The sequence below is a fragment of the Nannospalax galili genome, unplaced genomic scaffold (assembly GCF_000622305.1).
Source record: "Nannospalax galili isolate Female #2095 unplaced genomic scaffold, S.galili_v1.0 scaffold819, whole genome shotgun sequence".
NCBI lineage: Eukaryota > Metazoa > Chordata > Mammalia > Rodentia > Spalacidae > Nannospalax > Nannospalax galili.
In genome coordinates this window covers 985,544-995,019 of record NW_008343717.1, presented here as the reverse complement: position 1 = coordinate 995,019, position 9,476 = coordinate 985,544, and positions in this window count along the sequence as shown.

Below are 9,476 nucleotides of genomic sequence, written 5' to 3'. Positions count from 1 at the left end.
TATACCATGTCCTGTCTTACATGCTGCCAGGGACAGAACATGATATGCCAGTATTTCATCTTAATGATGTGATACTGTCTTAATTTCTTTTCTAGTGGCTGTGATAGAATGCCTTGACAATAACAACTTATGGAAGGAAGAGTTTATTTTGGTTCACAGTTTGAGGTATGTAGTCCATCATAGCAAGGGAAGCTAGGAAGCAGGAGCTTAAAGAAGCTCTTTGCAGTTCAATAGTCAGGGAGAAGAAAGACATGAAGGCTTGTGCTCAGCTCATATTCCTCTCTTTATATAGGAACCATTGATTCTTAAACATAATTTTCCATGTGCCGCTGAGAAAGATAACAGCTTCTATCAAATTATGTTACAATACTTTAAAAGTCACATAGCCGTCTCAGTTTACACCACTACTGAGTTTGTTAGACATTTATTTTCATTCTTCCAATGTGGTGTATTATTTCTGTCATGTACAGTGGGGATAATACACATGAAATAATTTCAGTAAAATGTTCCTGAAAGATTTTCCAATATTGGGTTCCATTTTTAAAAGAATTTTTTCCTTAAACCATAAGATCATTCCCCAGGCAGTTAAGAGTACTGGCAGGACCATGGTCTTTCTGTTTCAGTGCTGCTAAATTAGGAAAAAGTATGTATCTGGGAGCTGAGTAAGGATTAGTTGTACACTGTGAAATGCCTGGTGCCTTTACCTTTGGTCTCACAAAGCCATGGCATCTCATTATTTGAAAAGGTAGAGCAAAGTTTAACTTTTTAAAACAAAAGTCAAAATACCTGTTAGCTTTCAGCCTGTTTACTGCATATGTTTAAGGATTATTATAACATGCTCACACACTTATCTTGACATACATATATTTGTCCTAAGGGTTTTTGAAACCTACTGTTTGAAAAATACAATATTGACTATAGTATTGCACACCATTTCTCTAGACTCACTTTTCCTAAGTAACTGTGACTTTGTACTCATTGGCCTCCATTTCTCTAGCTCTCATCTCTGCACCTGGTAGCTACCATTCTATTCTATATTTTTACATTCTCGCTTTTTCTTTTCAGACTCCACATATCAGTGGGTTGTGTACTGTTTTCCTTCCTATCTCTGTTCGCTTCACTTACTTGCTCATTTCACTTATACTGTTACCAGTGAAAGGTTTTTCTTCTTCTTAAAGGCCAAAACACACATACCGACACACACATATAGACACAAACACATGCAGACACATACACACATGCACACACATATATACACATACTCACGCAAACATACATACACACACACATAAACACATAAAAATGCTCACAGATGCATGCACAAATGCACATATACATTACATGTATGCACACAGACACACATACAAATACACATATGTATATACATAGACACACAAACACATACACATATATAGACACAAAGACATACATAAACACAGACACACATGTATACACATGTATACACATGAACACATTCATACACATATACACACATAAAAATACACAAATATACATGTAAACACATATAAACACAGATGCATTCACACATGGACACACAAACAAGTGCACACAAATATATATCTAGGCACACATATATACACACGTAAACACACAGACATACTTACACACATGCATTCACTTTGATATACACACATATACACACATAAATACAGATACACATGTATCTACATGTATATACACATACAAACATACACCCATATGCACTCACACACACATATACACATAGACACAGTCACCTACATACAAACACACACATAGACACATAGACATAGACATACATATATATACACATATACATATTTACAGTTTGTTTACCTGCTCATTTATTGATGGACATTTTGGCTGTTTCCATATTTTGGCTTTGAGGAGACTGTTTCAAAGACCATGGGAGTGCAGATGTCTTTATGAGAGGGTGATTTCATTTTCTTTTGGCGTATGCCCAGGGAAGGACGTTCTGTTTTACATTTCTTTGGGAACCTCCATACTGTTTCCCACAGTGGCTGCACCAAATTTCTTAAGCACCAACATGTAGAAAGTTCTTTTTTCTTCACTGGCTCACCAAGACACGATTTCCAGCCTTTTCACAAAATTCATCGTAATGACTGTGAGATAACACTTCAGAATAGTCTTGATTGCATTTCCCTGTGGTTAGCGGTGTTATTTCATACATCTGCCAACATTTTTATACCTTATTTCCAGAAATGTCCATCCAAGTCCTTTGTTCTGTTTTAAATGTGGTTCATTTCCTTTGGTACTGAGTTGTGTAAAGTCCTTATTCATCTTGGATATTAACCTCTGACTAGCCACATGGTTTGCAAATATTTTCTCCTAGTTCATTTTGTTGAATATTTCCTTTGCTGTAAAGAAGGTTTTATTTTCATGTAGCTGTAAATACTTTACTAGATGTTAAGTGTAATAATTTGTGACATTCCACAATGCCTAATATTTTATATAACCCATATCATATGTCAACATTTGGGCTCTTCTGTAGAAGCAGTGCTGCACTGAAAGTATTTTAAATCCGTGCAGTTTTGAAAATCATCCAGAAAAGGCTATTCCAAATTACATGTTTATTGGCAACAATATTCTTCCTTTATTAGTGTCAATAAAACTGTTCTAATTAAAATTTTATAGTTTGTTTTTCTTTTAATGTGTCCCCTTATGTTGATGGTTTATGTCATCATTTCCAGTTTGAAAACTAGAAACTACAAAGACTGACTTGTTAATAATAATAATAATAATAATAAATAATGTTTATTAGGACTTTACACTTGTCCTTCTTCTTACTTGGAGGTCAAGATCAACCAGTCTTACAATCAGTTAGTCTTGCAATCAATCTTGCAATCAATCTTGCAATCAATCAATCAATCAATCAATCAATCAGTCAATCAATCAATCAATCCCTTCCTTTCCTTTCCTTTCTTTCTTTCTTTCTTTCCTTTCTTCCTTTCATCCTTCCTCCCTTCCTTCTTTCCTTTTCTTTCTTCTTTCCCTTTTCAAAATCTGTAGTTTTCCTATATATCCTTTCTATCTTATAGAACTAGATATTTATCTATATTTATCTTCAAGACTTATTTTCTTAACAAATATTTGAGAAAGGTAAGACTCAAGTTGAGTTAAAGTAATTTCACCAGTTTTATATCTAAGACATTGGTGTACATAATTCTGAATAAAAATAAAAAGATAAATTTCCCATAAGTTGTTTTCAGATGCTAGCTGACTCAGATACTTAAAAAAAAGTTTCTGTTTAATTTGATATAAATTTAAAATGAAGACTAAGTTTTTTTAAGTGCACATCAGGAATTTGAAACATGTAATGTAAGATAAGTTTATGCCTATAAGCTGTGACTCTATATTGATTACAAATGGTAAAAAGAACTGTGGTAACACACATACACACACACCTACCCCTATTCCACCTTCATCAATACTTGACCTGGTTCTCATAATTTGTCTCCTTTTACATATTTGTGTATTAAAAGGATGACAACACAATTTCAGGCTATTACAGATATTAAAAATGATAACATGAATGCATAACGATATATTTAAACAATGCTATATTACATTTTGAAATAAATAGGTAAATGTTTTCCTTATTAAAGATGAGAGATCAATGTAGCAGATAGTGTGAATTAAATGGGTAAGCATTGTTTTGCTAGAGATAATGCATCAAGTGTAATGTAAGAAGCATTATAAAAGTGACAACGAATTATCCTTATTGGTGTGGTAGTGAAACTTTTATCTTGGTGGTAATCAACAGCTATCTAATTGGACTTAAGTTCCACTTAATAAGAGGCAAATCATGTGGGGTACTGTAAACATAGCCAAGTAAGTACACATGGCTGGAGAGGCTATAGATCCTAGAGAAAAACTTACTTCTGTCACCAATATAATTCTTAATAAAAAATACATATCCTTATATTTACAGACAAGTGTGCATTTTGCCACTCATCAAATGAGCTTCTTTTTGCAAGAGATGATGACTCTTACAGAATTTCACAACTGGTCAAATACAGAGAAAAAGTGACAATATAACCTTTATACCTAGGGCTCAGGGAATATTGCAGAAGAAAAGGCAGAAAGAATGTAAAAGCTAGAGGGACAAGATACCTGCTTCTAGTTAATGCATTCTTGACATGATAGGGAAACTGCATCAATTTTAGTCTAAGGAGATCTGCATATTACCAAAATCAGTTGACATGCCAGGGTGGATGGGGGGGGGGATGTCACGAGGTCTCACTTTAAGATGAAATGCTACAGGCAATCAATAGATGCTAATGGTGGGAGAATCAGTTTCCTTCAGGAACTAGCTCCTGAGAGGTTATCTAATTCCAAATGGGCAGCTGTAAACACATGTACACATGAGCACCACTAAATGGACTCATCATATTATATATGTATATTTATAAATGTATATATGTATGTGTAGCAATAATAAAGAAGACCACGAGAAAATGAGAGGGAGTTGGGGGGCATAGGAGATGCTGGTGGGGAACTAGGGGATGAAATAACATAAAGATGATATTCAAGTATGAATTCTCAAAAATAAAAAATAAATTTTTTTCTAAATTGAGAGCTGTGGAGGTGGATCTGATTTGAGATACAGGGTCACCCCTTCATGCTCTAGTCATGCCATTAAAATTGTCAAAGCTACTCTCAGAGCCTTATGTTTTTCATTTATCTCACAGGGTAGCTGAGAAAATTGAACAAGATAATTCATACATAGATTCATTTCAGTGGCTGATACACAAGCATGTCTAGTCATTGTGTCTTCAGTTTTATCATGTATGTTGATAGTACTGGAGAATGTGAAATGGTATCTGATTATTCCTCCTTATTTTTTGATGAAAGATGCCTGTATTCATTTTTGGATAGGTGTGCTGATTAGATTTAACTGCCAACTTTACATATTGTAGCACCACCTAGGAAGAGTGCTAATGAGGTATTTTATGGATCAGGTTGGCCTGTTGCCATGGAGGGTTTCTTGATTGCTAATGACATAGAAAGAAACCCCCATGGGGGTTTTCTTGATTGCTAATGACATAGAAAGACCCAGCCTACAGTGGGTGGCACTATTTCCTAGACTTTTCCCTGAACTGTATAAGAGCAAAGAAAGCCAGCTGAGAGAGAGCAAGCAAGCAAGCAAAAGATTTGTTTTCTCTGCTCTTGACTGTGGATATGATTTGACTATTTGTTTGATTTCCTTGGATTCCCAAAATGACGGGCTGTAGCCTGCAAGTATAATTCAAATAAACCTTTCCTCCCTTACTTTTCTTTTTGTCATAATATTTTATCACAGCAACAAAAACGAAACTAGAGTAAGAAACTGCAGGGATATGTGAAGGATGTTTATAAGCCATGGCTGGCCCTACAAAGGTACAAGCTGGAAGCTTACAGAATCCTCTTTCTGTTTCAGTAGACATCCTGTACTTATCTTAGCCTTATTTGCTGGGAGAAGCAGTCATTTGAAAATTAATGTGGTTGACCAAGTGACTTATTCCTTATACAATATGCCAAACTGAGAGAACATGGTCAGAAAACTTAAGCCTAAATTGTTTGCAGCAAAACTGTTATACAAACAGTTTAGGGAATCTATACCTAAAAAGAGTGGGTGAAAGAAATATAGTTCACTCATTCTTTTAGATTTAGTAGATGTACCAGGAGAGTAGTTGGTGAACAAATTGTTCTGATAGGGAAGAAGAATCCTCCAAGGAGAGAGAATTATTTTGTTATCATGCACAGCACTTCCTCTGTGAAATCCAAATTTATTGCCCCAGGGAAGGAACAGCATGCACTGCTTAGAACATGGAAATAATTGCTCAATTTGAGTTTAAAAATCAGAATTTTAAAAAGTCTACAGTATGAGAATGATTTTGAGAGCCTGGATTTTTTACATGAGGATAAAAATAATTTTCTCAAACGTCTCTAATTTACTTTTCATATATCAACTGAAAGCCTAAAGGATTACAAAGAAAAATGTGGAGGAAGTAAAATAATTACTTAAGTTTTTGTCTCCTAGGAAGAGAAAATCTGATCTAAGCCTGGAAGATAACTAGATCAAACAAGTTAAGTAATATCCTAATTTCTGCCCCAAAGTCAAAATTTCTAGAGGAAAAGGCATAAGTACCTATACAGTTTGGAGAAAATGCATATATTAGTAATCTAGGGGTGTAGCTACTTAGATAAATTTATGTATTTGATAACACCATGTTCAATATAATAACCAATGTGGCTTGGAAGTGGCAGAATAGCTCCAGGTTGTGCTTGGTATGGTGGGTATGAACATAACTTCCTGGGCTTCCACAATCTTGCAGTCTCATTCAGGAATGAATCTAAAAGTTTCTAGGCTCCAGATGAAAGTGTAAATTAGGAAAGAAACAGTGATGGGAGACAGTGGCTTTTTTACAAGTAGATTGGGAATGCAAGAAAAATACAGGATCCCTCAAAAATGGGACATGATTGCAGGACCATATGGCATAAAAAAAGTAAAAACTGTCTTCTAAAGTTCTTATACCATTTTGTGTTCCTATCATCACTGGCTGAGCCTTCCCATTGTTCCACATTCTCCCCAGCAGTTGCTTTTGTTGCATTTTTCAATTTTAACTATTCTAATAGGCACATAGCAGTGCATCTTCATCACTTTAATTTGTAGTTTACTAATGTCAAATGATGCTAATCTGTTCACACACTTACTTGCCATCCACGTCTTCTTTGGCAGAATCCTGAATTGGTTATTTTCTCTTTGTTGAGTGGTAAGAGTTTTTTTTTTTTATGTTTGGGGCAAAAATCCTTTATCAGACAACTGTTTTATAAATATTTTCTCTGACATATTTTGACACACTGTGAGTTCTATGGATTTTTAAGATTATTTGGCTTTTAAATGAAAATCCCAGTGCCAGAGATGGGTTTCTCCCTATGAGCTGTTGGCCTGAGGGACACTAGAGGTCCCCCAAACAACAAAGGTCATTGCCATTAATGTTGGTTGTACACTGGAAGTGGACAGAAAAAAGCCTATTGCCAAAAACACTGCATGGTGTGAGCACAGGAGAGGGAGAAATCAAACTTGGACTAAGCTGGAAACTCCCTTCCACTGGATGGGTGGCTTTCATGGTGTCAAAAGGCAACTTGCAAATGACTTCGGGAGAATGACTAAGCTGGAAACTCCCTTCCACTGGATGGGTGGCTTTCATGGTGTCAAAAGGCAACTTCCAAATGACTTCGGGAGAATAGTCCCCTGCAATTCTCTGCAATGACTGACCTCAAGTGTTGCACTACCAACATAACAAACAAGATGTTCCTGTGGTGCATAGTGGAGCGTCTAGTGTATGTACAACCAGCAATTTTTCAATTGGATATAATGCCATAGTTAAGTTATTATAGCAGTCACTGTTTAGATGTTCTTGATTCCTGCTGTGTATGTTTTTTATAGTAGATGGATACCATTGAAATTGGCCAATAGCCCATGGAAAACAGATGATGCAGAGACCCGAAAGTTCAGTGCCTTGCCACAACAGGAGGAAGATCATCCCACACCTGCCACCCCCTCCAAGACTCAGGGACTTTTGTGGAAGAGGTGGGTTGAAAGAATGTAAGAGCTGGAGGAAGCGGTGGAGTGTTAACTGGAGATGTCCTCTGACCACTATGCTAACAAGCTATAGTCACGCTTTCTTCCTACACTCATCAAAGAATCTGGGGGGAGTCAGTTATGCCTCACACCCAATCAGTCAAGCTTAGCTGCAAGTGGAGCAGGGGTAAAGGATGTATAAGCCAAGAGCACCTCTCTCACCATTTTGTGGGGTTGTTGGGAGGGCACAGGATCTGTATTTAAGTGTGGGCTCTATGATGCAGTGATTTTAGAGGACATAGCTGGCTCTCCCAGAGCGGAACTTTGCTCTGATTGCCAGCATCCTGGCAGGGACATCCCTGTAAAAATGTAGATGCCTTTGTTGTAAAAGAAAATCATCCTAATAGATGCTTGGACATATCATGGCCAATGTTTTCAATGTAGGACCTCCTTTTCATAATTTTCTTTTCTTTTCCTTTCCTTTCTTTTCTTTTCTCCCACTTTCTTTGCTACCTCTCACACATGTAGAGTCCCCAGGCTGGCCTCAAACTCACCTTGAACTGAAACTCAAACTGACTTTGAACTTCTTATCCTTTTGCATCTATCTCTCAAGTGTTGTAACTATAGGCTTATGTACCATGCCCCATTTATTACGTAGTGAGGATTGAACTCAGGGCTTCCTGCATGCTAGGCAAGCATTCTATGAACTGAACTACAACCCAGCCTCACAATTCTCATTATTATGTGGCCCATTTTGTCTATAATTACCTTGCTTCTCTTGTTCCCTCTTCCATTAGAGTTGGTTTAATTAATTTTTTTCCATTCATTTACCTTTAACTTGTGTATATTTTTATTTAGTCTTTAAATTTAAATTTCATACAACTAGATGTTTTTATTTTTTTACTTAAAAACTATTTATTTTTATTTTATGTGTAGGAATGTTATGCCTGCATATGTGTAAGTGCACCCATATCATGTACTGTCCACAGAGGACAGAAGAGGGTGTCAGATCCCCTGGAACTGGATTTGTGGATGTTGTTAGTTGCCATGTGAGTGCTGAGATTCAAACCCGGGTCTTCTGCAATAACAACCAGTGCTCTTAATCACTGAGCCATCTCTCCAGCCCCACAAATAGATGCTTTTAAAAACCTCTTTGCACTTGTCTGATAATTTATTTGCATCATCATATTTAAAGTGATTATTGATATATTGGATTATTATTAACCATTTTTTGCCACTCTGAATTTTGCTAGGGGTATTTTCTTCTGACTCTAAAGTAAGTTGAACTTTATAATTATATTTTTTCTATTTTCTTAGATTTATAAAACTCTATTATAGAATTTAAAAAATTCCTTTGTGTGTTGGATGTGTGTATGTGTGTACATGCCTGTGCATACAGGTGGGGGCCAGAGAAGAGTGTTGAGTGTTCTCTTCTATTAATTTAAACATTTTCCATTGAGACAGGCTCTCTCAATGAACTTTGAGCTAAACATTTTTTTAGCCAGACTGATGTCCAGCAGGCCTCAGCAATCCTCTTGTCTCCACCTCTCCACACCTAGTGCTAGAGTTACAGATACTCAGGGTCACTCTAAAATTTTTGTGTGCATGCTGGGGATCTGAACTCAAGTTCTTATGTTTGTTCAGGCAAGATCTCATACCTACTAAGCCATTGTATTAGTCAGGGTTCTCCAAAGAAACAGAACCGGTAGAATGAATATGTATAGAGATTTATCAGCTTAGCTCACAGGATAGAGTCCGAGTAGTCCAACAATGGCTGCACCACACTGGAGAAGCTGAGAATCTGTAGTCACTAAGTCCACAAGGCTGGATGTCTGAAGGTCTGACAAATTCCAAAAGATCAGCTAGTCTTCAGTCTACAGCAGCAAGA